This window comes from Miscanthus floridulus, chromosome 11 (genome assembly GCF_019320115.1).
Source record: "Miscanthus floridulus cultivar M001 chromosome 11, ASM1932011v1, whole genome shotgun sequence".
Classification (NCBI taxonomy): Eukaryota; Viridiplantae; Streptophyta; class Magnoliopsida; order Poales; family Poaceae; genus Miscanthus; species Miscanthus floridulus.
This window is the reverse complement of record NC_089590.1, coordinates 88,758,263-88,784,584: the sequence shown is the minus strand read 5'-3', so window position 1 is coordinate 88,784,584 and position 26,322 is coordinate 88,758,263. Positions and strand designations below refer to the sequence as shown.

General features: G+C 44.5%; 3 pseudogenes; 2 read left to right on the top strand and 1 right to left on the bottom strand.

Moving 5' to 3' along the window:
- The first annotated feature begins 1,234 nt into the window (after positions 1–1,234).
- LOC136492403 (G-type lectin S-receptor-like serine/threonine-protein kinase At4g27290) lies at positions 1,235–10,730 on the top strand (annotated as a pseudogene).
- A 209-nt stretch (positions 10,731–10,939) lies between these two features.
- LOC136492402 (G-type lectin S-receptor-like serine/threonine-protein kinase At1g11330) lies at positions 10,940–15,015 on the bottom strand (annotated as a pseudogene).
- A 2,033-nt stretch (positions 15,016–17,048) lies between these two features.
- On the top strand, positions 17,049–24,569 carry LOC136491540 (G-type lectin S-receptor-like serine/threonine-protein kinase SRK; annotated as a pseudogene).
- The last annotated feature ends 1,753 nt before the right edge of the window (positions 24,570–26,322 follow it).

Below are 26,322 nucleotides of genomic sequence, written 5' to 3'. Positions count from 1 at the left end.
GTGTTTTATCCTGAGCAATTCGATCGACTCAAGAGGCCCTATGGTCTCTCCGATGGAGATCCCATTTTTTGGGTTTTTCCAAGTCTGGCCTAGGGAAGCGGAGAGCCACCTGCGTGCGGTGGCGCTTCGGTTCTTGTGCTCAGTGTGCGGTAGTGGTTGGTCGTGCGGTAGTGGTAGGCCATGCCCAGGCCACGTCCCGTCTGATCAGGAGCCGTTCCATCGGGCAGGGCACGTCTCATCGGTCAGGGTGCATCTCATCTGCATTAAATGGGAAAGAGAGAGAGTTTCTCGCTTTGCCATTTTGCCTTGTTCGATCAGCACGCCCTTCCCTAACTGTTGTTCCCTTTTCCTTAAGTGGGAGAAGGGAGAGGTTTTTTACCCCATTCCTTCGCTTGTTCCTCATCCGCCACCGCCTTTCTTCTCTCTTCTTGCCATGAGCGTTCCTGAGAGCCATGGCGGTTTCTAGGAAAGAAAGGGGAGAGAGTGAGGGAGAGGAGAAGAACTCACAAGTCCTTTCGTGACCCGGAGTGCAATGTCAGAGTGGAGGTCGTCCTCCATGAGGGAGTCGGTGTTGAGGTCCTTCATCGCGAAGGGATTTCTGCCACCGAAGGAGGTGGCGCACTGGAGGGTTCCTGGGCAGAAGGAGTCCCTGCAACCTCAGCCCAATGAGGTGGTTTCCTTCATCACCTTCCATGAGCGCGGGCTGGGAGACCCTGCGCACTGGTTCCTGCGCGGGCTCCTTAACGAGTGGGGTCTGGAGCTACAGCATCTTAATCCAATGGGGGTGCTGCACATCGCCGGTTTCATCACCGTCTGCGAGGCTTTCCTCGGGATGGAGCCGCACACGGATTTCTTCCGACGGCTCTTCTCCCCGAGAGCCTTGACGGTGGGGGACCCGGCCGAGATCGCGCCGGTGGAGGGTTTCACCCTGCAGAGAAAACCGGGCGTGGGAGACTCGTATCCTGCATACCTCCCCTGTGACTCCAACCGGGGGTGGCATGGGGAGTGGTTCTATATCAGGAATCTAGCGGTGGCGTCGTTCTCAGTGTTCACCGGTGGGAGGCCGGAGAAGTAGGATAGTTGGTCGTGGGGTTGTGCCAAAAAGGAGAAGCATAAGGTGGGGGTCATCGAGGAGGAGCTCTAGAAGCTCGTAAAGCGCGGCCTTAATGGGGTGCGGGTGTTCCACACCCTGTACTGTCGCCGGGTCACGCCGTTGGTGGAGAGGACGCGGCCGATGTGGCTGTACGGTGGCCCGTCAGACCCAGACCATGCGTCGTCGGAGGATCTATCGGACGACGAGGTCTGAAGTTGCCTTGGCCGGGTGCTGCAGCTGAAGCCTAGAGAGAGGGTCGAAGGGAGGCCCGTGCCTTTCAACTCCTCGATCGTGTCCACCCTGGTATGCTCCCTTCTCTTTAGCCCGCATGTCTTCCTCTACTTTTCCTATATATATATATTTTTGATTGGGAGTCACACGTTCCACAGGGCTTGGAAATTACAAGTCCCGACCACACCTTCACAAGGGTCCGGAGGGCGTGGTGAAGCAGGCCGCTCAGAAGGAGGCGGTAGACGCTAGGAAGAAGAAGAAGGCCGAGGTGGCCCACCGGAAGTACAAGAAGGAGAAGGAGGTTGCCCGGTGCATGAAGGCCGGGGAGAGGAAGAGCGACGTCGAGGCCGAGCTCGAGTCGGAGGACCCCACGGATGTGGACGACATGGTTTTCTCCAAGGATGAGGGAAGTTGGGAGGTCGTTGTGACCTTGGTGGAGCATTGTGACCGTGCAACGACGTCCACTGGTGATGAGCAGGAGGCCGTGCGGCACGCGGTGGCTTCCGTGTCGAGGAAGACGTGGCGAGCGCGGATGCCGTCGGCGAATGGGCGGCAAAGCGAACGCGGTCACCGCGCCCTTTGGCATCGTTGGTCCCGTCGCCGCCTGTGGGGGACGATTTCGAGCAAGTCGGGCGGTCCGAGGAGCGGACTGGCACTTGCGCGACTCGCTGCCAGGGGAGGCCCTGCCCGCCGTGGATGCGGTTGAGCAAGCCAAGCGGTCTGAGGAGCAGACTGGCGCCCACGCATCGCACGACTTACAGCCGAAGGATTCCCACCCGCCGCTCCGGTCGGGGAGTCCCGAGCCGAGAGTCGCGGCGACCCACAGGTCAGGCAGGAGCCAGTTGGGATGACTCCGTCCCCCACCGAAGTGAGGGGGCGTGGGTCGTAGCCCGAGAGCGGCCCGTGCCCTATAGGCCCGTCGACGTCGAGCCTTGCCTTTAGACTCGTACCGCTCGCCTCCCGGTACGTTTTTACTTTGTTTCTTTCCAATCTTCTGGGTCCACCACTGTTTAGAAATAGATTAATATGCCATCTATGTTTCATCTCTGACTTTTGTCAAATTTCCTTATCTAGAACGACACTTATTTTGGGACGGAGTCCCCATCCGTCATCCATCGCCAACACTAATATCATCTTCAACTGCATTGTTCAACCTAATGTCCATGATGACCTCCCATAGCCTCACAAATTCTGATACCTCACCTTGGGACGCTTGGGGATATATGTGGTCTATCCATTTGTCATTTGCCATGTCCTGTTGAACCTTGATCCTTTTCCTTCGTGTTTTTTGATATAACAGGGGTGCATTGTTTTTGCCATGGTTCCATTGATCTAGGTTGATGACCAGAAAGGGGTTGTTTTTCCGTTACCTATGGTGACTATTTGTTGGTGTGTTGAAGAAATCACGATCAATTTTGACACAAGGGGTTCCCATTTTGTCACAAGGGTTCCACGCTGGCTCGTTAAGTGCCAACCCATGGACGACGCACTGCCTGAAGGAAGATGGATCCGACAGATCACTGGTGGTCTGTCGATCCCCGCCATCCGCCAGTACCTGCGCATTTGGGTGGCACTCCAAGGTATGCATCCCAATGATGCAGAAGGCAGAACCGTATGGAGATGGATGACGGAAGGCCAGTTCATGGTCAAGTCGACGTACGTGGTCCTCCACTCCACTTTGCACCCAATGCCCGGATGCAGCCTCGTCTAGGAAATTAAACATGGGCGCCTCTCCACGTCAAAATGTTCTTGTGGCTTGCACTACGTCGGAAGCAATGGACGGCGGACCGTCGGCGCAGGCATGGTCTAGACGCCAATGATGCATGCTTCTCCTCTGCGACTAGGAGCCAGAGACCATAGACCACATCGCCGTCTCATGCTCCTTCAGCAAGCAGGAATGGTGGAACGTCCTTGCGGCGCTTGGACACACACAAGGCCTCCCCAAGTGCAACACAATCTTCGACTGGTGGACCTCCTAGAATCAACATGGACCGGCACCAATAGGAGCGGAGCGGACTCCGTTTTCGCTCTAGTTGCCTGGGAGCTATGGAAGGAGAGAAATGCAAGATGTTTCCGGGGCACCGCCACCCAGCTACAGTAGCTACTTGCCATAATCAAGCATGAGGCCGGGCAATGGGTGCAAGCAGGCACATGACATATAGGTTGTTTATTTTTTCAGTATAGTAGCCTAAGAATTTTCGAGCACTGAGGAGGGCATGAGCTTCACTCTAATTTGTTGAGCCCCCTAGAGCGCTGCCACAACATTTGTAATCCAAAACTCTTTACTACTTAATGCAAAGATGCGCAAGCCTTTTGCGTGTTCGAGAAAAAAAGAGTCTCTTTAAGTTGCTCTAAGTTCTCATCTAATTACAAGAGATATCCTATGCAACAAACTAGAATACCATCTAGAGGACTTCCTATGCCGGCTAACGACCTCTAGTTGTTTGAGAAATACATGTTTATCTTTTGTCTAACAGGTCAGCCATCTGTAGACTTTAAATAAACTAGGTAGCATGCCCGTGCGTTGCTACAGGATAACTAATAATTTATACTAAAAACACACGGATCATACGATAAGATAACAATACTGTAAAAATTAAATACTAATGTTAAAGTGACATTTAATTCAAAAAGCAAAGTTTATAAATTTAACACAGTCACAGAGTGCGCGGTGTCGTAGGCTCACAAACTCTACTTTATAGACCTTTCCGTGATGCGGCTAAGATAATATTTTATATTGGCAGGAAGAAATCTCCGATATCCATTTCTTTCACTGTAATCCATTTATCTAGACAATGTTTGAGATGAGGGCAAGGTTACAGTTTTTAATAGCTTTGCGATATTGTCCGAAGCTATGAGATGGTTGATGTCTTGCAATAATCCTTTTATTAATTTAGTTTTCTATCTATATTTATTTGTTTATTCAGTCTATTTTATAGGCACGCCGGTAGATAATGGATGGCAAAATTCAAGCATCCATAATTTATCTCTTTGACTTTGAGCATGAGTTTTGTCTTTATTTTTTAATTGATATATTGTCCTTTTGTTTTTACCGAAGCGTTAGCACGTGCATGCATGAAAAACGAAGATGTCTTTACACTGCAGAATTCTTTGAAGAAGATCATGCATAAATTATTCTTGTATTGAATATTATATATACAATCATCTAAATATTCTAATTAAACTACAAAATTTTGAATTAGGATACGAGGTAAGACATGCAAACAGATATTTCAAAACTAACTGTAGAGTCCAAAGAACTTAATAAATAAATCATTCTGGAGGCAATGCAAATTCTCTCTAATCTTTCATTTGGTGTAGTTAGTGTTATCATAGTACCTGCATGTATTCATGAAAAATAAATCATGGATAAAACATGGATACTTTTTGGTGTGACATTTCAACATGGGTCCATTGTCCTACCAATATCCTTTAGGCAGATCACATAAAGGATGAGAGTTCCTCTATGAGATTGCTCACAAGAGACTCAAACTTATATCTGATCATGGTAATGTTGAATTGCTTTGCATCAAAAGCAGCGGCAATGATAAATGGGGACATAGGTTTTAGTATGCATAGTGGAGGAAAACTCAACCTTGGCCTTCTCAGTAGTTTTTCTGAGCCTTTGTAGTGTTAACTTATCCTTACTCAGATAGTCAAAAGGTGCACCATAAAATTATGCACCACTAAGAAAAGTGTCACCATTGGTTGCCTTGACCTGAAAAATGTGTCAAAATTAAGAATTACAATACCTAATTCAATATCTTAGAACAGACACTCAAGTGGATACCTTATTCTATAATATATGTCTGTGTGGAATAGTCCTAAAGCCACACATATTTATATGGTGAGTATAACATACTTTGTTTTAAAATTTTATGAGAGATTATTTAAGTCACACAGTATTATCCATGTGACAGTCACTAATATTTACATATATACTCGAGCCTGTGTGTACAGGATTATATGGAGATGCAACGGAACTTATTCATGGATTTATTAGCGCATGAAAGAAATGGATATCAAAGACAACTAGCTGCATTCGTACATATAATGTACGTCAGTTAAGGCTTTGTTTGAATTAACTCAGTTCGCGAACTAATAGTAATAACTAAATATGGCATATATCGAATTCTTTTAGCCACTGCTTGTGTGCAGAAGCGAAAAACATCCCAACCGCGCTTGCCCTAATATGAGTATTTGAAGTAATAAACCTTTAAAGAACATCAACGTACCTCCCTTCTAGAGCAGCATGATTTCTATGCATGATTATTATTTCCTTCTATACATGTGGCCTCAGGTGATCGATTTATTTCCTTCAAAGCAGACGAGAATCCTTTGAAGAACATCAATGTACCTCCCTTTCAGAGCAGCATGATTTCGATGCATGATTATTGTTTCCTTCCATGCATGTGGCCTCAGGTGATCGATTTGTTTCCTTCAAAGCAGGCGGGGATCGCAGGCGTGGGTAGACGGACGAACCAAAACAAATGTCGCACCAAAAAATATCCACGTTTTGTTCTTTTTAGTTGTAGGAGATTCATTGCTTTCAACCACAACAATCAAAACAAATTAGACAAATAAGCTAATTAAAAAAATTAAACATGCCCTGATTGACCACGGAATGTGCGAATATTTTTTTTAGGAATCTGGAATGCCCCCAGCCCCTACAGCTTTATTAACAATAAAAAGAGGGGTTCAAAGATACAAAGAAACATTCAAAGATAAAAAAGAGGGGGTCAAAGTCAGTAACACACATCGCCTGGAGAGGTGGCATGTGACTCCAGCATGTGTGAGTGATTTGATCTTGTATAAGTCTTCGACCAATTCAAGTTGAATGAAAGGCAAGCAAGTAAAAAAAAAGATACAAAGGAAAAAAAGGAAATAAAAAACAGACGGCGGCTACAACAGACCGTGGATCCATAAATAAATCAAATAAAACAAGGCTGCTACACTAATAAGCTATAAGCGGGCACCAACGTGATCATGTATATCAGTATTGGTACCATGAATTTTCTTGAGCTGCAGCAACAAACATCCATCACTAGTACTGGCGACGAGAATGACAAGACTTTTGTCGTACCTTGTTACCCTGATCTTCCCCGTGTTCTTGCTTTTGCTCAGAGCCTCGGCCGCTGGCACTGCATCTGACACACTCAGCAGCAGCAGCAACATCACCGATGGCGAGACGTTGGTCTCATCCGGCAGCACCTTCACCCTGGGCTTCTTCTCCCCTACCGGCGTGCCAGCCAAGAGATACCTTGGCATCTAGTTCACCGCGTCCCCGGATGCCGTCTGTTGGGTGGCCAACCGCGACAGCCACCTCAACAGCACCTCGGGCGTACTGGTGGTCGGCCGCACCGGGAGCCTTCGCCTTCTCGATGGCTCTGGCCACACCGCGTGGTCTTCCAACACGACGACGAGTAGTTCCGCTCCAGCCGTGGTGCAGTTGCTTGACTCCGGCAACCTTGTCGTGCGCGAGCAGAGCAGCGGTGACGTGCTCTGGCAGTCGTTCGATCACCCATCGAACACCTTGCTCGCCGGCATGAGAATCGGCAAGGACCCGCAGACTGGCGCGGAGTGGTCCATCACGTCGTGGAGTGCATCGAACGACCCGACGACCGGGGACTGGAGGCTTGTGTTGGACACCATGGGGCTCCCGGACATGGTCTCGTGGCAAGGAAACGCCAAGAAGTACCGAGCGGGCCCCTGGAACGGCCTATTTTTCAGCAGCGCCCCGGAGATGGCGAGGCAGTCGAACTCGGATCCGTACTCCAACCAGGTCGTCGTCCGCCCCAATGAGATCGCATACACCTTCGACGCCAGGACCGACGCGCCCATCTCCCGCCTCGTGCTGAATGAGGTCGGCGTGCTGCAGCAACTGGCGTGCGATCCGGCGAACCTGGTGTGGAACGACTTCGGGCAAGCGCCGAAGGACATCTGCGACGAGTACGCCAAGTGCGGCGCGTTCGGCCTGTGCAACGTGAGCAAGATCATCACGACGACCATGATGTTCTGCAGCTGCGTCGTGGGGTTCAGCCCCGTGAACCCCTCGCAGTGGTCCTTGGGGCAATACGGAGGCGGATGCCGGAGGAACGTGCCGCTGGAATGCCACGGCAACGGGACGACGACGGACGGGTTTATGGTGGTGCGGGCAGTGAAGCTCCCTGACACGGACAACGCGACGGTGGACATGGGCCCGACGGTTGAGCAGTGCAGGGCGAGGTGCCTCGCCAACTGCTCGTGCGTGGCCTACGCCGCCGCCGACATCCGAGGAGGGGGTGATGGCAGTGGCTGCGTCATGTGGACGGACTACCTGAGGTACGTAGAGATGGGGCAGGATAGTCTCTACCTGAGGTTGGCCAAGTCCGAATTAGATATAGGTAAGCACCAATTTCGTTTGTATTAAAGAGAAATCCTATATTTTTCTAGGTAAATATATTCTTGCATATAAGAAGAATCGTCCAACATTCTAAAAGTTTCTGGCTCCGCCACTTCCTATCAGCAGTAAACCTGTTTCATCATCTGTTCTTCAACAAATTTCTGCAGCTCTAAGGAAGAGGAGGGGTGTGGCAAAGATCGTGCTTCCAGTCACAGCATCTCTGCTAGCAGCCACGGCTGCCGGCATGTACCTTGCTTGGATATGCAAGCTTAGAGGTACAGACACTTTACTACTCAGGATAATCCAGAGTGCATATATTAGAGAATCTCCCTGAGAATAATTGGCTAGTGCAGTGGGGGTCTCTCTCTCTCCTAGTCAACTTTTTTTATTAGAGATTTAGAGTGCATATGTTAACAGACTACGCTAATACGACTTTATTGCAAGGCCCACGTCAAAACAATGGTAGCGGGAAGAAAGTAACTCCAGGTACGGAGAGCACGTCAAATGAACTTGGGGATGAAGATGATCTCGAGCTTCCATTTTTTAGCTTTAGAGATATTGTCGGTGCAACAAACAACTTTTCTGAGGGTAACATGCTTGGACGAGGAGGCTTCGGGAAGGTTTATAAGGTAACTACAATGAAATTCCTACACAAGTGTCGTACGAAACTTTCGACATTTCCTGAATGATGAAATCATGCAGGGTATGCTGCCCAATAATAGAGAAGTTGCAATCAAAAGACTTGGTAAGGGTTCTAGACAAGGGGCAGAAGAATTCAGAAATGAAGTTGTTCTAATTGCCAAACCACAACACAGAAACCTTGTCAGACTTCTTGGTTGTTGCATTCATGGAGACGAGAGGCTGCTAATTTATGAGTATTTACCAAACAAAAGCTTGGATTGCTTCATTTTTGGTAGTTAATCTCATATTTTTGAGAAATAAACAAATGTTTGCTATAGTTACCATGTAAAATTTGTCTGCTTACTTATATAGTACTACTACTGTACATATAGATCCTGCAAGTAAAAGAGCCCTTGATTGGCCAACAAGATTCAAGATAATCAAAGGAATATCTAGAGGACTTCTTTATCTCCAACAGGATTCAAGGTTGACTATAATTCATAGAGATATCAAAACAAGCAACATCCTGTTGGACGTAGATATGAGCCCAAAGATATCGGATTTTGGTATGGCAAGAATCTTTGGCGGAAACCAACAAGAAGCAAATACTAATCGAGTTGTTTGGACATAGTGAGTAATCCATGCATCATATTCTTGATATGATTTTTTTGTGTTTTTCCATTTTTTAATTTGTTTATATTTAGTGCTAACTTTTTATGTAGTGGTTACATGTCTCCTGAATATGCAATGGATGGTGTCTTTTCAGTCAAGTCAGATACATATAGCTTTGGTGTCGTACTCTTGGAGATTATAAGTGGTTTAAAGATCACTTCGACTCAGTTCACCGGCTTCCCTAGCTTATTAGCTTATGTGAGTATTGTGCTATTCTTGGAATTTCCACAGTTCGATAAAAACGCGCTGACATCTTCTATAAAAAAACATGCTGATATCCTATGAACTTGGTTGAATTGGTTCAGGCATGGAGCTTATGGAAAGATGGCAAGGCAATTGATCTCGTGGACTCATCAATTGTTGGGACTTGTTCACCAGTTGAAGCTTTGCGATGTATCCACATAGGACTCTTGTGTGTGCAAGACAATCCAAATAGTAGGCCACTTATGTCATCGGTTGTATTCATGTTGGAGAACGAAACCACATTACATTCCGTCCCAAAGCAGCCCATGTACTTCTCCCAATGGTATTTAGAAGCCCAAGGAACAAGAGAAAATACAAATAGCTCCAAGAATGATGTTAGTTTCTCAATTGTTGGAGGGACGGTAAGTGGTTAGTAGGTTACATTTGCTTATACATTGGGACAAGAGTTGGAGGACAACTCTAATAGCAGGTCATATTTTTAGAACAGTCATGACATGGTTTTTAGGATTTAGGACACCTCCTTATTGCACGGAAATGGAACTGTATACTTATTATTTAAACAAAGCTAAGGCCAGCTTCTTCGCTGGCATAATGGTAAAGGACACGTCTTGTGCACTTGTGCCAATTTCCATTTACAAAGAAGTTTTGGTGCTGATTTCTTTCTCGTGTGAGTTCATGGGGTCATGGATTTGTCTCTTTGGTTTCTTTTTGGTGCTATTTGTTATTATTAGATGGTATATTATTATCTAAACTATTATAACTATTAGTCATTATCTATATTATATTATAATAAGTTTTTACGCTGTACTTCGAGAAAATATGCAGTCTGTTCGGCTGGTGCTGGCTGGCTGGGCTGGCCAGCCCTCTCACACGGACACTGTTCACATGATCTTCAAATACATCAACCAGTACAAATAATAAGAGTTTATATACTCCCAGTTTTGGCTACTAAGTGACTGTCATTACAGCACTTTGAGAAAGTTAATCCATTAATTTATCGTCAGCTTTTGACTCTGCTCCTTTGAGATACAATAGGAAGAGCCCTACCAAGTTGATTCTGCATTTTCAATGTGCCAATCTACGTATGGTGGGACTTAGTAGTTCACTACTGCAGTTAGTAGTTTTTTTGCTTTCATTTCATTGTGAAATGAAGTTTATGAGCTGCTTGGTGGTTTAAACGCCACCATAGGTCTTTGCATTTGTGTTGAATCATATTGCTCGAGCACTTAAAACTTCGATGACAAATATTGCTTTCCACTTGCATCTCAGGTGGCTACATTGCTAGAAGTTGTACCAAATCGATTGACAGCTGATGTGCTGGAGCAGCTTCGTCTAAGTAAACAAGCATTGGTATAAAAACTACGTTCTGGAAGCAATTTCAGCGGCCACTTCTCAAACTTTATTTTGATTTATTTATGTATGTACTCATGTGTTAAGGTTGAGCTGGGTTCACGAGCAGGTGACCTCAAACAGATGCTTATTGATAGAACGAGTGATAACATACCTGTTATGCCTTGCTATGCATGAGTGTTTTTCGGATTAAACTATGAAAAAAAATATCGGTGTTTGGTTGTTTTTACGTGCATCTCTGAGATGAACCCGTGGCGTTAGCACGGGCACTATACTAGTAATACTATAATTCAACTCCTACTGTATCATATTCACAAATTAATCCGTCTGGTCAAATCGGATCCACATAATAAGCACACAAACAGTACAACCACATGAGCTGAGAGAAGAAAATCACCTGTCTTTATGCAGTTATATCATGCAGACTTATTACACTGTTGCAAAATGCGAATTACTGACATTCACATTTCACATGGACTGAACGTTTAATTCTAGTTTTAGTTTTGCAATGAATGTTCCTGTGGGGTTTGTCCTCCCAATCAGTTATGAAAACCAAACATCTAACGGCCCTCTAGCACAGTGAGACTCATATCATTTGTAGACAATTCCTTGCTGTCAACTGCCTTACCAGGTTGGTAGGAGTCCCTAAGTGCAAAATATACAGGTTGATTCGGTGTCGGAAGTGGCGTCGTTTTGTTCTCCAGCATGGACACAACCACGGACATGAGTGGCCTGTAACTCGGATTGTCTTGAACACACAAGAGTCCTATATGGATACATCGTGAAACTTCATCAAGGGAGCAATTCTCCATGACTGATGAGTCCACCAAATCTTCAATTTTTCATTCTTTCCACTTCTTCCATGCCTGAAACATGACACAATCTCATATTGAGCTCACTTTTTGTCTCATGTGGATAGTTCAGAATTATATGAATCTCCCGGTACTTACATATGCTCTAAGGTTAGGAAAATCCATGATAAGATGTGGTGAGCTGATCTTTAAACCACTTACTATCTCCAGCATTAAAACACCAAAGCTGTAGGTGTCAGACTTGACTGAAAATCCACGCATATTCAGGAGACATGTAACCACTGCGCAAATTGTTTCACCAAAAAGGTTTGCATATTTGTGAAACTGCAAAGCGAATTAATTCTATATGAAGAGTTGGCAATGCAGGAGTTACTATCTCCTGTTCGCTTGGGCTTGTTTGGCTGATAAGCCATGACTGAAAGTACTGTTGGCTGATTTGGTGTGAGAGAAAAATATTGTTCGTTGACTGAAAAAGTACGGCTTATAAGTCAAACAAACCCAAGCGAACAGGGTGTCCCTACAACTCGGTTAGTATTTGCTTGGAACTCGTCGCCACTGAATATTCTAGCCATGCCAAAATCTGATATCTTTGGGCTCATGTCCTTATCTAACAAGATGTTGCTTGCTTTAAGATCTCTATGGATGATAGTTAATCTTGAGTCCTGATGAAGATACATAATTCCTCTAGCTACCCCTTTGTCTTATCTTGAACCTTGTTGGCCACTGAAGCATTGATTTTCTTGCAGAGTCTACAAGAATAATATGAAACAGGGCATATTAGAAGACACATGTGCACATATATTTGTTGATTTTACTAACTGTATGAAAATTTTAAAATTCAATGTACCAAAGAGGAAGTAATCCAAGCTTTTGTTGGGCAAGTACTCATAAACTAACAGCTTCTCATCTTCATGAACACAGCAACCGAGATGTTTAACTAGGTTCTTGTGCTGCAACTTTGCAATCAAGACTACTTCATTTCTGAACTCCTTGGTGCCTTGCCCAGAACCCTTGCTCGGTCTCTTGATGGCTACTTCCTTGGTTCCTTCCAAGTTTCCCTAGACGATTTCATCATTCAGAAATCTGAATTTTTATTTCAAGTAATGTAAATTTTCAAGGTGAAACTTTTTACTAGTACCTTGTATACTTTGCCAAAACCTCTTTTCCCAAGCATATTGCAGTCAGAGAAATTGTCTGTTGCTGTGACAATGTTTTCAAAGCTAATAAATGGTAACTCTATATTGTTTCCCCCAGCTTCATCCGTAGAACTCAGGCATTCTAGCATCATTCTTGTCTGGGCTTTCTTCTTGTGCCATTTGCCTGCTACATCAATGGATGACTCTATTTTCCTTGAACATTTACACATTAACACTGCATTTTTTTTTTAAACAAGGGCTCATTTTCTCCATACCTCTGCTTTTACATGTCCAAACAAGAGCCCCCCGACTGTACGTAGCAGCAGACATGCTATAGTTGGGAGTAAAAATTTCAGAAAATTGCTTTCTTCTGATCTGTACATAGAAATTTATCCTGTTAGAATTTATTGCATAAAGCATTCCTTGCAACTGTGTGAGTTTACTTTGCACAGGGTTCTCCTGACTGATCTGCGAATACTTTATCTCTAAAATATGTTCTTGTGAATTTTTTTTTTTTTTTTTGCAGACATGCTATGCACATTTTCAATGAGAGGAAAGCAGCATTACAAATATATTTAAGTAAACATAGACTTACTGACGGTAGTTTCATTGCAGTCCTGTGAGTATTCAACAACATAATTACCACTTGAACAGTTACTTGTGGATATTACTGATTCGGCTTTAGATATCATGACGTTTGAGGTTTTGCATAATCTGTTGCCGCCAACATGAAAAGTGAAACTGGTGGTTGATAATTTTTTTCTTCTTTTTTGTCTGCTTCAGTGGTGTCAAAAACAGTATAAAGAAATATATGCTGTCATGGTTTATTTGATGCGAAATCTAATTAAGTTTTAAAGTCCATTAGTGCTTGCACAAATTGAAATAAATCCTAAGTTATTTTGGAGAAATCTCCATCTTACTACTATCTTACAGATAGGCCTCAGAAGAGCGATGATGCGGCACATCATGCACAAATGTCACTCCGGGGGAAAGAAGGAACACACGTACCAGGAGATTCGCCAAGGCGGATGTACAAGTTCTCTAAAAGACTGGCCTTCTCCATGTCAATGAGATCCCCAGTCCAAACCAAACACCACGATGCACACTGGTCGAAGGTTCTATTCTTGATGTGCAAGAATTTGTCAGGGATCTTCATATTAGGCATGGTCATGAAATAGTTCTCCGCTCCGCATTTCAGCTCTTCCTTTCTCCGGCATCCTCTAGAGAAGCTGAGGCCGTCGAGCAGCTCAAAACCATCAGGGCACTGGCATGTCGGCATTGCCTTCGTGCCATCACAATAGCCGAAAGGGCCACAAGATGCATAGAGATCACAGTCAATACTGTTGGGCCCGGGATCTCCCGCACGGGTGAGCCGACTGTTCACCGGCGTTCTCGCACACACACTACGGCTCGAGTTAGAAGAGGGAGGAAGAACAGAGCGCGCACACACAGCACAAGTACCAACGTTGCCCGGAGCTCTACAGAGAAGACGGCAAAACTGAACTCTCTCTCTTCACCGAGTTGCAGTGGAAAGCTATATATACAACTCTACCCATCTAATCCTACTACACAGCCATGCTAGGCTGCTACAGTGACTAGATGCAACAGCAGGGCTGACTTTGACGTCTGCTCCTGCTGTGGCTACAGTGCGGTAGAGGAGTCTTTCGGCACCTGCCCCTACCGCGGCTATAGTGCAGCAGCAGGGGAGCCCTTTCGACGTCTGCCCCTGTCGCGCGTAGAGAGGAGGAGCAGATTACTTTACAAACACTAGGGGGAACTGGCTAAGACTGTGAACATATAGTAGGTCTCATCATCCCCTGTGTCGCCCATCATCGCTTGGTACGTGACAGAGATATTATTGCTCTGGTACGTGCCGCCAGATACTGGGACATCATTAACAACAGAGTAACGCATGTACGGCAAAGTCCCATTCCAAATGTACATCTGAAGGTTTGAGGTGGGATCCATGCTGCAAGAGATGTCCCCAGTTGATGGATCGTCAGGGCCCTTCCGAGCAAAGAGGCGTGTTGCTGGTTGTGACTTGTGTATAACCCTCATGGTTGGAAGCATTGTATCAGTCGAGTGATCAAAGCTTTGCCATATGTCCGTGCCATTCAGCGATCGAAGGACAAAGTTTCCTGAGCTGAGTAATACTGCAAAAGCTCCAGCACCTTCACTTGTGTTGCTCGTTGCCGTCCAAAAGATGTGCCCTTGGGAGTCTGACAACACCAGTCCTGAATTGTTTGAGATAGCGAGCTTCGCTGATGTAGGGTTGGTGATTGGGCTGTCACGGTTGGCAATCCACACCACCGTGCGCTCTGGGACATTGTTGTACCAAATTCCAATGTATAACTTGTTGCTTGAATTGGTAGGAGAAAAGAAGCCAAGAGCAAAGTCTCCGCCGGCCGAGATGAGCGTGTCTTTGGGAAAGAGGGGCTTTGTATGTGTCAGCTGATCGTCGGATTGACAGAGTGAACTCAAGGATATGAGGATGAAGATGGGAAGATACATCATATCTATCAGGGCTTTTCTTGTTCTCTGGCCTATGAAGCAGTGTGAAGAAAATTTATCATGTAGTAGTGTCAGTGCAGAACTGCAGATGAAGAATGGTTGGACTGAAGTATGGAACTTTACAGTAATGAGTGGACCTCTACTTGCTGTTTTTCTGTCCGTCAAATCGAAGCGTGCAGTGGTGTTCATTTATCACATTGATAGGTGGGACAAGCGTATAGGATGATGGCAAAGTCTGCAATAATTCACAGACTAACAGATGAAGGAAGCGATGACCTTGACTAACCAAGCACCGGTGAGCAGACCAGACAAGCAGCAGTGTAGTGGTGATTGCAATGGTCTCCGACGACTTCGCCGTCGTCGCTCTCACACCCTGGTCCCACAGGTAGATTTCGTGTTTCTGGAGTCAGCAAACGTGGTCTGGGATGTAAGAAAAGGTAGCTTCTTTTCTTAGGAAAGGCTATCGCCCGGACATTCGGACGGGGCTAGCGTCCTAGCGCCTACGCCGAACGCCTGCGCCTGCTTCACGTGGAGGCCCGTGCTGCTCTATGTCCCGTGCCTGCACCGTATCCCTTGCCCGCTGCGTGTCCCGCACCGCTCCGTCTCGATCTGCGTCCGCACTGTTTTCAGCGCCGGCCACTCGTGCCCCCTCCACACCCACACGCATGCAGGCGGAACCAGCAGCTGCATCAGACGTCTGCTACAGATAGGTCCACTGCAACATGTGCAACATCATATCTACTTTTGCAACATCTAGAGGAAATATTTGCAACATACGTCCGAAACAGTTGAAATACTTACAACATACATCTAAAACATGTGTGTAACCATTGCAAACATATGCAACATCTAGATGAAATACTTGCAACATATGTGTGAAACATATGCAACATCCGGATGAAACACTTGTAACATAAGTGTGAAACATATGCAACACCAAGATAAAGCACATGCAACATAAGTTTGAAATAGCTGAAATATTTGGAGCAGACGCTTCCAACATACGTGTGTAGCCATTGCAACATATGCAGCATCCCGATCCACTTTTGCAACATCCATATAAAACACTTGCAACATGTATATGAAACATCTGAAACACACACTTGCAACATGTCAGGCGCGACACTCTGGTGGACGGCGACCACTATGTCTGGCGAGCCTAGAGGCGGTCGTGAAGTACGGCGCGGCCACGGCACCCTTGCCGTCTCTAGCCGCAGGAGGAGGTGATGAGGAGGACGCCGGTGTCGACGCTGGCGATGAGGCGGTAGATGTGTGGGGGAAGGACCTTGTACTGGTACCCGTAGCGGAAGCCATCCGAGGATACGAGCAACACCACGGGCTTGGGGGAGCTTGCAGAGCGGCCGCATGGCAGGGGGCACCGTGATCACGACGGTGAGGATCAGGAGGAGCAGGACGAAGGCCGTGGCAGCGTCGAGGGCCACGGTGAGGAGGAGCAGGAGGCGGGGGTGAATGAGGCTGGGGTGCAGCCACGGAGGAGGAGAGGAGAGCGGCGGTGGGCCATGGCAAGTCATTGGGGGTCCGGACCTCGACTAAGTGGGCGGAGACGTCATCGGGCGGGCGATGCTTTGACTGCAGGACTTGGGGAGAGTGGAAGTTAACTGGATCTGGGAAAGCAGAACATGTTACGGCTGGCAGCTTGCGGAGTGGGAGATTTTTCCCGCGTGGAGCATCTGATATTTATGGTGAGTACAATAAATGAACGACGTGAAGCCACGTATTGACCCGGCCAGACCTGATCCGCTTGATGATCCGAAGTCCAATATCTGCATGGGAGGAGCCGACTGCCGTCTGCCCTCTGCAGCGAGGTTGGGCTTGCATATGCGGGTTCGGCAGTCGGCACTTTACTCCGCCACTGCCGACGAACCAGTGAAGTTGGGTAGGAGAGCCTTGGATGCAAATCTCTGATCAAATTAAAGGGACGTGCGCTTGTTGTGTAGGTGTATAGATTTTTATTTTATTTTTACCATGAAGATTTAATCATAATCACTGCTTTTTTTTTGTTTTGGTACGTATGGATGTGCCCGCACCCCCTGCATTCTCTACGTAGATCCATCCCTGGCATTTGGACGCCAATAACTCATGAAACCTACTAACCAGTGTGGCCGTCTACTAGTCCTGGAGGGGGTCCATGAAAACTTTGAATTGCACTAATCAAAACAATTTATAAGATAACTCCTTTTATTAACAGAAGTGGTCAAAAAATTCTTCCTGTCTTCGAAAAGTACCCCATGATTTTAAAAGGCAAGTGGCTTATTTATGAAGACACTAAATAAAGGGCATGTTTGTTTCCAATTAAAATTAGATTCTAGATGAAAACAATCCAAAATCCCACCCAAATGCCTGGATTCTTCTCTGATTATTTTGGCTACAGTTGTGAAAGTAAGTGAGCTTTGAACTATACACCGCAACCTTTGTACCGCGAGGGAGGCCTTCTACCGTCAGCCGATTTTTGTTTGTTACCCCTCCAGCCCTCCCCTCTGCTATCGGCCATCTCCGCCCGCCCCACCGCTCCGCTGTCTCACTCCCTTGCGCAAGGAAGGAGCTCCACCGCTCGACCCATGCCTTGCTCCCTTGCTCGCCCCTTTCCTCCCCTGCTTGTTGCCCCCGGCCACCCCCTATGTGCATGGTGATGGCATGGCCGATAAGGAACAGGAAGGAGCTAGCTACACACCTGGTGTCCTCGACGATGGCGGTGGGGCCATCGAAGGACGCGGTGGTGAGGGGAGACTCGACGAGGTAGGCGGCGGCAGTGGTTGTGGGCCAAGCGGGGGCGGATGTTGACCACCGCAGGAGGCGCCATTGGTGGTGGCAGTGGGGGGGGGGGGGGGGGGGGGGGGGGCGGTGGTGGTGGATGGGTCGATGGTGGAGGCGATGGGGTGAAAAGGGCAGGGCACAGTTAAGAAAATGCTCTCACCCTAAGGGCATATAAGTCATTTTACTCAGGATTGATACAATAATCAAGATTGCCAAACAACACGATTCTTGGGGCTGTAGATTTTTTTGATGTGCAGCTTACTAAAAATCGTGGTTCTAACTAAAATTAATTCTTAGAAAAGCAACGAGACAAGGCCAAAATACCACCTCTAAAAATCCATCAACAGTTCAGAGAGGCCAGCTTGTCTCAGCCCACTACCAACCTGCAAGAAAGTTCTTGGTCTACATTTGTCAAACAACACTTCATTTCTTGTGACCCAAATGGTCCAGCACAACGCTGCCGCTGCAACTAATAAAGGTAGATTACCCCCAATTTACGCCATCGATTAAATAAGTCATGTATGTTAATTGGTCTTGGAATACCAAGACATTACTTAGCTGTCCTGAAAAGTAGCCCTTTCTACGTCTTCTGCAATTCTTAGGGATGCAAGCGGTTAGCCTAGCTGCCCGTTGGTGCTTTGTTAGTCTATATGTCCTTTGTTCCTTGATGTGTTAGTTTTTTTTTTGAGGGAACTCCTTGATGTGTTAGTCGTATGTGTATTGATTATTGCGGACTCTACCATCACCGTACGCTCCCAACAATCAACGCATGATGAAAGATCTATACCTTTCAATTTGACGGATAGTATCACCCATTCATTGCCTTAAAGCTTCTTTCTTAGAAAAATACTGTAAAGATCTATACGTTTAGTGCAACTGTGCATGTTCTTCATCTACACCACACGCCATCTTCTTCACACGGCTTCCAAGGGCAACGAACAAGAAAGGCCTGATGGATATGGTGTATACTGCCGCCTTCATCCTCATATCCCTAAGCTCACTCTGTCGATCCGACAACCAGCTGACACAAACAAAGCCACTCTCGCTCAAAGACAAACTCATCTCGGAGGGCGGGGACTTTGCTCTTGGCTTCTTTTCCCCTACCAATTCCAACAAGAAGCTATACATAGGAATCTGGTATCACCGCATTGCAGAACGAACTGTGGTATGGGTTGGCAACCGTGACAACCCGATCACCACACCGGCGCAGCTCGTCATAACCAACAACTCAGAGCTGGTGTTGTCGGACTCCAAAGGCCACACTCTTTCGGACTCCGGAGGCGGCGCCGGAGCTTCCGCGGTGCTACTTAGCTCTGGGAACTTTGTCCTTCAGTCGCCGAATGGCACGGAGGTATGGCAAAGCTTGGATCACCCGACCGATAACATTCTTCCAACCATGAGGGTGCTGCTAAGCTACAAGGCACAACCGGCGACACGCTTATTTGCTTGGAAGGGCCCTGACGATCCATTAACTGGGGATTTCTCTCTTGGTATGGATCCCACCTCGAACCTTCAGCTATTCATTTGGAAGGGGGAGGTTCCATACTTCCGTTTCCCTGTCGTTAATGGCAACCCGGTATCCGGTGGCATGCAACAAATCAATGGTATCGACGTGATCTTGTACCAAACGACTATCAACACAGGGGACGAGTCGTACTACATGTACACAGTCTCGCCCGGATCACCCTACATTCGCCTTTCGTTGGACTGGACTATACAGACAAAGGGAGGCTCCTCACTTGGAAAAGCACCACTTCGTCATGGGAAGTCATCGTTGAGGTTCCTAATAACTGTGATCTCTATGCCTCTTGTGGCCCATTCGGCTACTGTGACCGCACGGAGGCAATCCCGACATGCCGGTGCCCTGATGGGTTTGAGCTCCTTGACAGTCTCAACTTCTCTAGAGGATGCCAGAGAAGGGAAGCACTGAAATGCGGAAAGGAAGACTATTTCATGGCCATGCCTAATATGAAGCTTCCTTACAAGTTCTTCCACATTAGGAATAGAAGCTTCGAGCAGTGTGCAGCTGAGTGCACTAGAAACTGCTCGTGTATGGCATATGCCTACTCCAACCTAAGCAATGGTGATACTATGGGCGACACATCGAGGTGTTTGGTTTGGGCTGGGGATCTCATCGACATGGAGAAGCAAATCTTTGAAGAGGTCCTGTACATTCGACTTGGCAAATCTCCTGGTACGTGCATCCATAATACCTCATCCTTCTTTCCTCAAAAGTGACATTAGTGATCAACGTGACAAGGAGTCATGCCATCACCATCATAAGGCTTATTTGTAAGATAAACATTACTCCGAAACAATTTAGGATGCCATCCATATGTCCTAATATTAAATGGACTTTAAAACTTCAGTGATCGTGTGGCTCTCCTCAATATTTACTTTTTGTTTCTTATGCCAATCGTTCCTAAGAAAGTTGTTTTTTAGGGGCAGTCGATTTAGTCAATCATTATTAAAAATTGATTTTTAGGGTCAACCACCCTTAAAAATAACCGCTGAGCAAATAAGTTCATAACTTTTTAAAAAAATAAAGTTAGACAAAGACAAACTTTATATTAAAGTTTAGAGCTCAACAAGATCTAAAACTTTGTAGTTTATTTTTATTTGAGATTGTTTAGAGGTCAAAATATACTTTTTAGAGTTAAATGCACCGTATGTCCATTAACTTTCGGTGGTGTGTTATCTAGGTCCATCAACCGGTCGATTAACTTTTGGTGGTGTGTCATCCAGGTCCATCAGCTTTCAAACTGTATTTTTGGGCCTATTAACTTTTGGTGGTGTGTCATCCAGGTCCATCAACTTTTAAATTGCATTTTTTAGTTTCTAAACTTTATAACTGGTTCATCATAGGTCCATACCCTTTCGTTTAGCGAATAGATCTAACATGCCACGCCAAATAAGCAACCACCGTGGAGTATAGGACGAGATCACGATCCAGAGATAGTCTTCAATACGAAAAACCTGATGGGATCACCATCTAGGATTTCTTGAGCAACGGCTCTACGGGTAATAAACTCCACAATAAAATCTAGTCTAATCTACCTGATGCAAGGCCGAAGGCCATAGGTATAGGCACGCAAGCCACCTGACCCAAACAAACTCGGACTCCACCAGCCCAACTAGGACCGATTGATCCTGAGTCCCTGATTCGGCTAACATGCATGGCACGTCTAAATGCAGCCATCAATTTGATTCATGTACACAGGTGCACGCAGGCACTAAAAGCTAGATGCTAGATAAAATATTATGTATCACAACCGGATAGAAAACTAATGCATGGAAATAATAAAATACTACGGCAAGGATGCTAATCAGGTTGGGAAAATTCCATTGATGATCTCCACCTCTTTAGAATTAGTACGGATGTATTTTGTTGGCTTCATTTTCTCCTCCTTTCCACGTAATGATAAGGTACCTCTATAAAATATCTTTGATTACAGTCTAGCAGTTGTAAATTTCTCCATGTCCACAATATATTTATCCTTAAAAATAATAGTTCTAAATTTAAGACCAGGGGATATTAACGAATTACCAGCTACTATATTTGAATTATTGCTAGACAAGTCTCCATGAACATCTTGAGGAGCTATGGACTCATCACCTACTCTACGGTGGCTGCTTATTTGGTGTGTCATATCAGATCTATTCGCTAAACGAAGGGGTATGGACCTACGGTGAATCAGTTAAAAGTTTAGGGACCAAAAATGCAATTTAAAAGTTAATGGACCTGGATGACACATCAACAAAAGTTAATGGACTAAAAAATGCAGTTTAAAAGTTGATGGACCTGGATGACACACCATCAAAAGTTAATAGACCGAACAATACAGTTTAAAAGTTAATGGACGTAGATGACACACAACCAAAAGTTAATGGACCTATGGTGCATTTAACTCTACTTTTTAAGTTCTTATGAAATTCAAAATTGAGAAATGACCATAGATGAAAATTCTCCCTATATCAAAGTTGTATTACTCGACAAGATCTAAAATGTTCTAGTTCATTTTTTATTTAAGATTGTCTAGGGGCTAAAGTACTGAATATAAAATTTATAAAAGTTAATTAAAATAGCATCATATACTTAGTTACAAGTGATTATGCAGTATAGTGGCAGTGAAGGCTTGTGCAAGGCAAAATGCCATGAGTTCAAATCCTTATGAGCATGTGATTGTTTGATGTCCGCTTTGAAAAAGGTTTTTCTATTTTTTGGTGCAATTTAATATCTTTTGTGATTTTTAAAAAATATTTTTATGAATGGTTGACTAAGTTAATTGCCTCTAAATATTATTTCTAGTTTTATGGGTGGTTTTAAAACCGTCCCTGTTAATATCTTACTTTTACAATTGAATAGCGATGTGGTGGCTTGAGCAAAAAATGTTTTTCTATTGATTGACACAATTTAATATTTTTTTATTTTTAATTAAAATATTTTTATGAACAGTTGACTAAGTCAACCATCCATGTTCCATGAGAATTAAATTTCATTTTCAAGTGCGGCTATAAAAATGTCCTTGTAAACGTTTCATTTTTACAGTTGACGCCTTATTAGTAGTGGTTTCAAAAACCATCTTTAAAAATCAATTTTAATTTGAGCGTGTGCAAAAATTAAGCGTTGTGCTGTAGTGCTCCCTAGTCTATTCTACCCTGCTCGTTACATCAACTAGAATTGGCATCAGATAAACCATGACAGCATACCATATCTCTTCCTATGTACTTCATCTGTTCCAAATTATAAGTCGTTTTGACTTTTTTTGTACATTCATTTTGCTTTGTATCTAGATATAATATATATTTAGATACATAGCAAATTCTTTATACAAAAAAATCAAAATGACTTATAATTTGGAATGGAGTGAGTACTAGTTTTGACACTACCGAAGCTAAAAAAGAAGAAAAAGTTTAATTATCAGGTTCACTTTATATGTTTGCAGCGGAAAATTATGTATGAGCATATAGCTTAACTGAGCGTCATGATATCAAAAGCCTAATCAGTAGCATCCACGAGGAAACTCTTTAAGCGGTAATTAGGTTCTTGAATATTTGCGTGTCCATCTTTTACTTTTTTTTAAGGTAAAGTAAATTCATCACGCAATCGTAGGAATGCTTGATGCAGCAAACTCTAACATGATACATTTCCTTGTATAGATCAAAACACGATCAATTTTCTGAACATTTTACTCCCAATCATAGCATGTGTGCTACTACTTGCACTCGGAGCGCTTGTCTGGGCATATAAAAGCACAGGTACCAAGAATCGTCGTTTTAAAGAATGTGTGCAGTGTTAATGTGCCGATGTTCAAGGAAAAAAAAGGATACATTGATGTTAATACTTTCAGGCAAACGACAAAAAAAGAGAAGGATACTAGAATACTTGAGTTCTATGGATGAATCTGGGGACAAGAACATAATAGAGTTCCCGTTTATTAGCTTTGAAAATATTGCAATAGCAACAGACAATTTCTCTGATTGCAATATGATTGGGAAAGGAGGTTTTGGCAAAGTATACAAGGTACGAGTAAAAAAGTTTGGGATTACCTAGGAAATTACATTGCTGTAAAAATATTATAATTCTGGATTATGAAATCGTGTAGGGAATGTTGGAAGGCACAAAGGAAGTGGCTGTCAAGAGACTAAGCAAGGGTTCTTGGCAAGGCACCGAGGAGTTCAAAAATGAAGTAGTCTTAATTGCAAAGTTGCAGCACCAGAATCTAGTTAAGCTTCTCTGTTGTTGTATTCATGAAGATGAGAGGCTATTAGTTTATGAGTACTTACCCAACAAAAGCTTGGATTACTTCCACTTTGGTACATTCAATAATTCCAAATGTTGATACTGTTAATAAAGCCCAACAAATAAATGTGCTCATGTGGCCTTCTGATATGCCTTGTTCTGCAAGAAAATCAATGCTTCAGTGGCCAAGAAGGTTCAAAATAATCCAGGGGGTTGCTAGAGGAATTATGTATCTCCATCATGACTCGAGATTGACTGTAATCCATAGAGATCTCAAATCAAGCAATATCTTGTTAGATAAGGAGATGGGCCCAAAGATACCAGATTTTGGCATGGCTAAGATATTCTGTGGCGATGACAACCAACTCCAAGCAAATACTAACCGAGTTGTCGGGACATAGTAAGTAGCAGCTGCACTGCCAACTCTTAGAATTCATTCACTTTTTACCGTCTAAAAAATATGCAAAGAGTTTTTATGAAATTATTTGCACAGTGGTTACATGTCTCCCGAGTATGCAATGGGAGGCGCATTTTCAGTCAAGTCTGACACCTACAACTTTGGTGTTCTAATTTTGGAGATCGTTAGTGGATTAAAAATCAGCTCAGCACATAGTCTTATCATGGATTTTTCTAACCTTATATCATATGTATTTACAAGGAGATGGTCAGAATTCAGAACTATCCACAAGAGACAAAATATGATATCTGAATGCGAGATTGTGTAATGTTTCAGGCATGGAACATATGGAAAGAAGGGAAAATAGAAGATTTGGTGGACTCATTTGTCATGGAGAATTGCTCCCTTCATGAAGTTTCACGATGCATCTATATAGCACTCTTGTGTGTTCAAGACAATTCGAGTTGCAGGCCACTCATGTCGGAGGTTGTGTTCATGCTGGAGAACAAAATGACACCACTTTCAACACCAAAGGAACCTATGTATTTTGCACTTAGGGACTACTACCAACCTGGAAATGCAGTTGACAACAAGGAATTGTCCATAAATGATATGAGTCTCACTGTGCTAGAGGGTCGTTAGCTGTTTGGTTTCCATAACTTATTCGGATGGGGAAAAGCCTACCATAGTATTTATTTTGCAAAACTAAAACTAAATCATTTAGTACATGCATAGACCTTTTGAATATCAGTAATTTGCATTTTGCAACCGCGTAATAAGTCTTTCCTATAACTTCAAAAGACAGGTGATTTCTTCTCTCTTATGTGGTTGTACTGTTTGTGTGCTTATGATGTGGATCCAATTTGACTGGACAGATTAATTTGGGAATCAAATAGTAGGAGTTTTATACCGATTTGTTCACACCCAAAATTGGCAAGACCCAAGGTTTCTATTCTAAGAAAACAGGTCTGACCAGTTTTGCAATTTTGTCAAATTGCATAATGGACTTTACAATTGTGCTGCCAATTTAAAGTCTAGATGAGGAAATTACGGCTTCAGAAAGATCCACACATGTGAAAACTGGCCGGCCAGGCCTGTTTTGACTACGTAATCCGAGTTATGCATTATTTTGGCACAAATTTATACGTAAGAGTTTTGACTCCTAACGGGATAAAGGGACACAACCAACTAAGGGCTTTCAATTGTACCCGAAATCATTCTACACTATCCTTTTACCCATATTCTCTTCCTCAAACCCAGTGTTGCCATCCATCCTATTATCTCGAGGACCCGAGATAATGGCCCTCTAGGCTTGTTGGTTGACCTAGGGCAACCCACTAGCATCCACACCCGGTCCCTCCTGGGAAAGAGCCTTGACAGTTCTTATGCTAGTTTACCAAGAAACTTGGCATTCGTCATCATGTAAGTGTGATAGTTATCCTTTGTTGGTTGTCTCGTAAACCTAGCATCCCTCATAATGAAAGTGTGACAACCATCCTTCTTGACGTGTGTTCAACAATCGTCAAGTAAAGGGTGACAAAACTAGCCTAAAAGATTTTGCGACCGGTCAGGCTGATTTCCGTAGTGAATGCGGTGAGGAGCACCACTACGGGTAGCACAAGGCATGCTCAGGTATTTGGCTTGTTTTTCAGTGTGAACACATTTTGGAGACTCCACTAGGGATGATTGGGTAGTTCTTTGGATCTGTTGGAGGGAGCACCTCCGGCAAGCCGCCCCGGTTGACCCTTGCACACTAGCAGGACCCATGGATGACTCATTTGACACGAAAGGCGACCAGGGCGAAGGTCGGGGATGTTTTGAGAATACAAAATTGTAGGACCGTCGGCAAGTCTACATACAAAGCCTCGTCAGGAGTGAAGGTTTGTGATGTGTCGACCAGCAAGTGACAGAAGACGGCTCTGAAGATGGCATTAACAGCGTCGTTGAGGGAGCAGTTGGCGGAAAAGCATGAGGAGTTACTATCATGCCCTCACTCATGTGTAATCAGAATGTCTAGAACAACCAACTGTTATGTAATTTCACCTCACCCCTAGGTATAACCTATACATACTCAGTGGGTGGCGCTATATCGAACACGATGGAATAGCCATTTATTCCAAAATTTATTGCTACGTCGTCTCCCATTGTACCATTTTTCTGACATTCGCTATTCCTCACTTGTGGGAAGCCCTCGTCCTCCCCCTTCTGGCCTCTAGCGAGGGTGGGAGGCCAGTAGTGACCCCATAGGATCATTGTTCCTACCAAGATCTCCATCAAGAATTTGTAATTTATAAAGTAAGGATGTATTCTCAATTTAATTAAGCTGCGAGTATAATTTTGTATTCACTTTAGTGAATATTGTAATGAATGTTTGAGGCCATGAACGATTTCAAAT